The sequence below is a fragment of the Amborella trichopoda genome, chromosome 1 (assembly GCF_054954075.1).
Source record: "Amborella trichopoda isolate Santa Cruz 75 chromosome 1, AtrichopodaSantaCruz75HAP2 v2.0, whole genome shotgun sequence".
Lineage (NCBI taxonomy): Eukaryota > Viridiplantae > Streptophyta > Magnoliopsida > Amborellales > Amborellaceae > Amborella > Amborella trichopoda.
This window is the reverse complement of record NC_142336.1, coordinates 46,901,503-46,908,761: the sequence shown is the minus strand read 5'-3', so window position 1 is coordinate 46,908,761 and position 7,259 is coordinate 46,901,503. Positions and strand designations below refer to the sequence as shown.

Below are 7,259 nucleotides of genomic sequence, written 5' to 3'. Positions count from 1 at the left end.
CTCTCAAGCAATTTTACTTATTCTCTCAATACATTAATCATGGCTTTTGCCATCAATTCTTTCACAAAAGGATTTACAGATGCAACACATTTTTTGCTTTGCTGCTCGTATATCATCCAAAAAATGGTCATAGCTTATCTTTCACATCGCATCGCGAATCATGGACCTGTTGTCACAAAAGATCATCACGTACCCTAATCGCATGGGGTCGTATGTTCATGGGCTCAAAAGAGTTCTTTAAATAAACTGCTCCCTTTTGTAGCAATATAACCAGCACCAAATATTTGGGTTCCATGGGTTATTAACATTATAGTCTGTTGTTATATTTGACATGTCAAATACTAGTAAGTGCTCCCACTGAAATATTTAATTTATTTGGATCTCGATCTTTTTCAATCTCACCTCATTCCTCAGGTGATAAAATATGGTTTTATATGCTTGGAGTTCTTATGAAATCGTGCTCCTTTGACATGCATATCATCAATGTGTTGTCGTAGAAAATTCTTACGGTCTCACAACGCAGGAGGTGAAAGTTAAGTCGATTAATAAATTTCTTAAACTATACGGCCTCCTCGATCACCAAACAACACGTCACGTACTCTGCCTTCATGGTAGAGAATTTCGTCACATCCTGTTTCTTTGATTTCCAAGAAACTGCACCCCCTCTAAGCATGAATACATATCCAGATGTAGATTTCACATCATCTGGATATGTGAGATAGCTTGCACCTGTATATCTGAATATCCAAGCAGCTAAAAAAAATGTGGGACTGTAGCAGCTCCCACTCAATAATTATACATACAACATATACATTCTCAACATTTTTATGCATATATCATGAGGTAGTATATCAAGTCTCATGAAATATGTAATTTAATACCCGTTGGTTTCACAATATGCAAAAACCTTCATGAACCACAAAGGTTCAACCACATTAGACATCTTGGTAGTAAATTTATACAAATCAAATTATCTAATCAACACAATATATGTCAGAGAAACCCAGCATGATGGCATTCCTACAACATTCCCTATGGTTCAAAGTCTTAGGTAAACGATGCTTCTAAATAACTAGAAACATGGGTCAATGCATATAGGTATTTAAAAAAAACAGTGCATGATAATTTTTCTCCCACTTTTATAAATACCTTCAAGACAGAATGTTTTTCTTTTTAATAAATTTTTTTTTTTGACTTGGTATATATAATATATATATGCATTCACAAGCAATAGTTATATAATAGTATGATAGTTTAAAATGATTTTCATAAAAACTTAATGGACCTTGCAATACTATGTGATTTTCTCAAAACCATATTCATAAACTTAGGCTTTTCTCAAATCATACAATTTAATTATAAAATACATGCGTAGTCTTCATAAATCATTTACCGCAGTCGCCTTTAATTTCCTACCAAGTCAAGTTCATGACCATAAAAACAAATCATATATACCATTTTATAATTTTATCCAAAATAAAGCACTACTAAATAATGTCTACTAAAGCCTTGACAAAATACTTCATTTTTGGCAATTATGGAGAATTTATCAAGAGATTATGATCACATGCAACACATCATATTGTAGACATTATTGAGAAGATGGTCACCAAGACCAAGTTCCATCAGAACACTCCCTTTGTGCTTACATATTTGAATGAGCCACACCTATCTCTCTTGTTTCATCCTTAAGGCTCAAAGCCCTTGATTAAATCATATCTCCATGTGTATCACTACCTTAAGTAGTTCATACTCAAGCACAGTGAGGCATAAAAACACCAAGTATTCAAAATTAGCACTTTCAAATTTGTTAGCACTTATCACTTAATGTCCATACACTCCATATATATTCATAAAACAATTAGCCAAAATATAATCAAAGAACATTAAATAAAGTTATTGAATCCGCTTTCCCTATCTGACCTTACCATGTAATGTTGGATAGATTTCATATATCAAAACCATGTAGTGTGGTACTTGGCCTTTCTTGATTCATCGCTTTTACTTGTTTGACAATCTTTTGTGATATTGGAAGTGCACGCAATTGATGGAGAATATATTGGTCATTGGTTTCACATGTCACGAAGTGTCCATCTCTTCGGCAATTGGATTCTCCTGTCTTACACTGTGAATAAAATATCTTCTTCATCCCATTATTTCAAATATCACAATTTCGATTCTCCCACTGATTTTTAGCGTTTCTATGCTACCACCAAGTCTATCTCTATATCCATTCATTTCGAAAAAACCAAGATGTTTTTATAGGTATTGCGTTTCTTTTTCTTTCTACTAAAAATAAAATCATATGATTGGTGAGAAAAATCACGGAACTCAATGGACAGTTTCTGAATTTTGCTTGGTCAGAACTGACACCCTTCATTGTTGAGTCCATAACTCTCAATTCTTATAAGATCTCCCACTGAAATTTTGCAGGTAAAATCCTACTCTTAAATACACAAAATAACACTGAAGTATGTAATAGAAAAATACCTCATTATATTCTTCATATATCTACTCCAAAATAGCCTAGAATACTCATTATACAGAGTACCTTTTCGGTGTTAGAATATTTCAATAATTCTTAACCGTGGGTGTATTTTTTTATCACAAAATTCATTAGCTTTCTTATATGTCATTCCCAAACTTGATCTAAACTTAATAAAGAGAAAAGATAACTAATGACATGAAGTATCAATAGCTCTGATACCAATAAAAGAAAGACCACTTACATGTGGTCCCTATTATAATAAGATAAATTTCAAAATAAAATCAACATAACAATAAAACCAAGATCTTAACAACTTGATACCATTGAAACAACTATGCATTGTGCTTGAGAATAAAAGATAAGATTGTAAGAAATAAAAGGAAGAGTGCTAGAGATTACCTCAACCAGGCTTATTACACTCCACACCGAGTCCCTACCATTCGATAGCGTAGGATCAACGGTCTAGCTTCAATCTCGAATTGGGAAAGCAAATTTCGGCCAAGCACACTAATGGAATGTGAACCCCTTTGATCACAAATTCAAGCCATGAATGAATTCTCTTGGCAACCTAGTTTGAGAGAGATGGATTTTCTTTTTTGCTAAACCCTAAAATCCTTAGCCATAAATCCATATTTGAGAGATAGGAGAGAGAAGAACTCCATAACCTTAGGTTCTTTCACAATGTGGGAGAGAAAGATCAAACATGAGAGAGAGGAACTTTCTTAAGAGAGAGAAATAAAAAGATAAGGTGTAGAGATTTTGGATTGAGATAATTCCTTTTCATAGGTTTTGAATAAGATTAGGGTTTTTTAGGGTTTTCTTTAGCTTGGTTTTTCTTATGAGATTGAACATAGACTGTCGATCAAGGGTGACTTGTGGGGTGAGAGATCTGAGCCTTCCATTCCATAGATGAGCCATTAACATTATGGAATATGCATGAACCATTATCCCCCTTTTCTAAACCATTTTCTCATCAATAGAAATTAAATAAATTAAATCTAATCAAAATATTATACACACCATAAAATAGGACAAGTCTACTCAATCTTTCCACAAAATCTTTTAAAGATATATCAAGTCAATATTTAGTCAATATCTTCCAACCATATGGCCACATGCCATATCACCAAAAAATAGGAAAGGGAATAAGGGTGGGGCGTGTCACCCAAGGGAGGCACTCATGGGCCCCACATGCTAAAAATATGGCGGGCCTATATGCACAATGGGCCCCCATGGTATTTTTATATATTTAAAATTAATAAAAATATTTCAGAATATTATTTGAATATTTAAACAATTGTAAAATCAATATCTTTAATTTTATTAATCTAAAAATTATAAGTAAAATATCCAGGGATTCATAAAAATTCAAATAATAATCTTAAAATAATTTCCATCATAAAACAAACACAATTAAATTAATTTGATAAGAAAATGATCCATATAGTTTAGGAATCAACAATCATGGGGCACTCCACCTTCAACTGTGGACTACAAACCACACTTTCTTTATCAGACCGACCCAGTGTTTTTCATGACCCACAGTCCAAGCAGGGGCTCATTAGCGGGTCACCAAAGTCTGTCCGATGAGCCAAGGGATCGCAATCCGAATCTGTGAATTTCAGGTCCTCCCCTAGAGACAAGTCAAGGTCACCAAGACCTTATTGGACCACAACTCTATGGCGCATAGAGGTATTTATCGCACATACATATGCTTCACCCTAAAAGGTGGATTTTTGGTATTCCCGAACTATCTATCGATATGCCTACCGTGTGATGGTATATGGATGAGGTTTTGGTCCCTGTCTCTGTAGACCACCATCATACATAAGGGTCACATAGTCCCTCGGCTCACTCATCCGGGCATGTTCTCCGACCTCATCAAGGGTTAACCTATAAACCCTCATCGGTTTGTTCTTCATGCCCAGGTAACATGTGTTTTTCCCAACTGACTGGCCTAGATCGTTAAGCACAGATCGGTATCAGCAAACCATCGTTTGGTTAGTATGGTCCACGAGGAACCACACTTCCAATGAGTTCATGTTTCACTATATTATTTCATTTTTACAAGCCTCATAATGCCTTTAAAGGCACATAAACCTAACAAAAATACGTATAGAATGGTTTTTTTCTGAGGGAGCATAAACCTAATATGAAATTTCTGTAGATTTTGCTCACTTTATCTAATAAGTAGTTTTTTAAAACCCGGTGATTTCTCCTAATCTAGATGAGAATCAATTAGAACCGAATGGTACGGTCCGGTTTAGTTCTTATATTTCATTTTAAAATTTGGGAAAAATTTATAGAGCCGAGGCTCTAAGCAATCAAATTAAAACCTACCTTGAAAATTTCATTAGAAGAGATTCTTTTCATGCTCAAATATCCTCAAATTGATCATCTCGACATCGAGATGCATGAACATGAGAGAAAAATGGATTTTAACTTTTAGAAATAGTGCATTTTGTAATGGATTTTTGGACTGTCAATTTTCAAGATTTTCAAGTTTTTCATAGATTCGTAGATCTACACTATTTTTGAAGCTTTAAACTTTATAAATAAAGATTAAAATATGTTTTAAGACATTCACAAAGATTTTCAGTTTTGAAACTACGTTTCTCGACACTATTTGAAGGTAGGCTCTAATTTGATTGTGTACGGGGAATTTATAGGAGGGAATTTTATAGGGGGAGAGGATTTATAGGGGGAATTTTATGTCAAAACATGGAAGGAACTAATAGGTGTTAGAGAGAAATGGTTTGGGTTTGATTAGGAAGTCTGACTAGGTTAGCATTTAGGAATTCTAAAGGGTATGAGATTTTTAAAAGATTAGGACCGGAGACTTGAGGCATTATGAAAGTTGGTGTAAAATTGAATGAAGTACAACTAGAGTTTATATGAAATGCATTAGATGGGTTGTAGCAAGAAAATATAATTCAAAAAATATATTTTGCACATCAAATTAATGAAGAATATAATGAACGGTTACGGCCGACCGTTTCCAACTTTTTTAATACCTACCAGCCCTGCTATAGGTTTAGATCAGCGTTTAAAAATCGTCGAGTCGAACCGGACTTGCCCGATTCGACTCGAAATTCACGAAAATGGTCCGGAACGTTTTAAAAATCGGGAATCGTCCGGTTCTAGAGAGAGTCGGACGATTCCGCACAGTGACTCGCCGATTCACTGTGCGGAATCGGCGAGTCCGTGAAGAACACGGGTTGCACAGTGTTCTTCACGGGATTGGCTCAAATTTGTCATTTTTTGATCATTTTTTTATTTTTTTTGTCATGTGATCTGATTTGCAGGCTGTAAACAGCTTTATTCAGCTTTTTCAAGGATTAAATGGTAGAAAAATTGGTTGTTTTTGGATCACGAAAATTTCGGGGTTTAGGGTTTCCGCCTTTTCTGAAATTTCATGCCAAATAGGGCATGAATCTTTCAAAAATTGTAGGCATTTTGATCTTAAAGCTGTGAATCAAAACCTTTTGTTACTAATTTGTGATAATCGTTGAGAAAAACAGAGTTTTTTGGAGATTGAAGGCTTCGGTTCACAAAAACAGGTAAGAACTTTGGGTTTTTTTTTTTTTCCGCCATTTGATTTATTTCACGGCATATTTTGAACAAAATGAGTTCAATAATTAGGGTTTTTAATCTTTATTGTGTCTAGTATGATTAAAAATTTTCAATTTTACGTAATCTGGTCAATTACAGCAAGAAATTTGATATGAACAGTGAGATGTCTGCGGAACCAAATTCCGCTGTTTTTTTTTTTTTTTTCCGCCTTTTGATTTTGTTTTCATGATATATTAGAAATAATATGTTAAAAATTTTGGTTTTTGATTCCTTATATTGTTGTTTATCAGAAAATATACTCAATTGGATGTAATTTATTCACTCAGAGGTGAATTTTTGAGTTAAAATCGCTTATGTAAAACGACTCTGTGAAGAACAATTTTTTTTTTTTTTTTTTGTAGCCCATGATAGAATTTTTTGTAATCCATGATCGAATTTTTTGTAATCCATGATCGAAATGTTTGTTTTTTTTTCTTGTAATCCATGATCGAATTTTATTTTTTATTTTTTATTTTTTATTTTTGTAACCCATGATAGAATTTTTTGTAATCCATGATCGAATGTTTTGTAATCCATGATCGAAATGTTTGTTTTTTTTTGTAATCCATGATCGAATTTTTTGTTTTTTGTTTTTTATGTAACCCATGATAGAGTTTTTTGTAATCTATGATTGAATTTTTTGTTATCCATGATGTAAATGTTTTTTTCTTTTTTTGTAATCCACGATCGAATTTTTTGTTTTTTTTTTTGTTTTTGTAATCCATGATCGAATTTTATGAAATCCATGATCGAATTTTTTGTAATCCATGATAGAATTTTCTGTAATCCATGATCGACTTTTTTGTAATCCATGATCGAAATGTTTGTTTTTTTTACTTGTAATCCATGATCGAATTTTTTGTTTTTTTTTTTTTTTTGTAACCCATGATTGAATTTTTTGTAATCCATGATCGAATTGTTTTTTTTTGTTCTTGTAATCCACGATGGAATTTTATGTTTTTTTATGTTTTTTTTTTTTTTTTGTAATCCATGATCGAATTTTATGTAATCCATGATCGAATTTTATGTAATCCATGATCGAATTTTATGTAATCCATGATCGAATTTTTGTAATCCATGATCGAATTTTTTGTAATCCATGATTGAATTTTTTGTAATCCATGATCGAATTTTTTGTAATCCATTATCAAATTTTTTG

General features: G+C 32.9%; 1 long non-coding RNA gene across 1 annotated transcript; it reads right to left on the bottom strand.

The window, feature by feature from the left end:
* Positions 1-6,647: 6,647 nt before the first annotated feature.
* Positions 6,648-7,013, bottom strand: LOC148783878 (uncharacterized). The gene is made up of 2 exons (XR_016056754.1): positions 6,984-7,013; positions 6,648-6,725 (listed from the first exon to the last, which is right to left on the bottom strand). It is a non-coding gene; the product is annotated as an uncharacterized LOC148783878 (long non-coding RNA).
* Between the last annotated feature and the right edge of the window lie 246 nt (positions 7,014-7,259).